General features: G+C 41.6%; 1 pseudogene; it reads right to left on the minus strand.

Moving 5' to 3' along the window:
- Nucleotides 1-241: 241 nt before the first annotated feature.
- LOC133093517 (large ribosomal subunit protein uL22-like) lies at nt 242-789 on the minus strand (annotated as a pseudogene).
- Between the last annotated feature and the right edge of the window lie 238 nt (nt 790-1,027).

Consider the following 1,027-nt stretch of genomic DNA (forward strand, 5'->3'; position numbering starts at 1 on the left):
AGCTGGGTATAGGCACTCTGGAAGCAATGAGGAAAGGCTTCAGAAAGCTCATCTCATGTAACCCAGTAATGCCAATTGTAGTAAGTAATCCTAAGGAAATAAATTAGAGATAAATAAATAAATTAGTGTAAAGATATATGTCCATTGATAATTCTTTTGCCCATTGTTTATAACAGTAGGAGAAAATGTGGGGAAATTTTGTACTTCTTTTTTTTTTCTTTTACTTTTATTTGCATTTATTTTTTTGCAGCATTTATTCCCGGGCCATAAGTTTTTGTTTCTTCAGTTTCTTCTGGGATATCTTTTCCTTCTGTGCAACCTCCTCTTCTGATTTAGGAACAATCTGTTCTTTTTCAGTAAGGATCATCTCAATGTGGCAGGGAGAGCTCGTGTATGGGTTGATCCGACCATGCTCTGTAAGTCCCACGTTGCACCTTGGGGGCATTGTTCACTTGGATGTGCTCAATCTAAGCCCTTAAGTTCAGCATTACTCTCTGCATTTTTGAGCATGTGCAGTAAAAATTCAGCACTCTATTTGGGCCACCGACCCTGCATCTAGCCCCACTGTTTGGCCTGGGCACACCTGTCAACTCCATCACTGTAGCGACAGAATGGCACACATTGCTTCTGTAAAGTGACATCCTTCATACACTTGGTGGCTTTTCAGATATGCATACCCTTAATGGCATGGGCAGTTTCACGAGTGTTTTTAAAGTGAACACGAAGATTTGAAGCTCTTGATTTGCATGATTTTGTGCAGTTATCTGGGTCAAATGAATAGCAAACCATTTTTAGAGGCCACCTCAGGCCGCTTACCAGAAAAGCGAAATCTTGTATTTCTAAAAACAAAACACTAGTTCCATACATTATGACATACCCATAGAATGGAATACTATACAGACATTAAAAATGACGTTAAGGGCTTCCCTGGTGGCACAGTGGTTGAGAATCTGCATGCCAATGCAGGGGACACGGGTTTGAGCCCTGGTCTGGGAAGATCCCACATGCCGCGGAGCGATTAGGCCCG

This window comes from Eubalaena glacialis, chromosome 6 (genome assembly GCF_028564815.1).
Source record: "Eubalaena glacialis isolate mEubGla1 chromosome 6, mEubGla1.1.hap2.+ XY, whole genome shotgun sequence".
NCBI classification, from domain to species: domain Eukaryota; kingdom Metazoa; phylum Chordata; class Mammalia; order Artiodactyla; family Balaenidae; genus Eubalaena; species Eubalaena glacialis.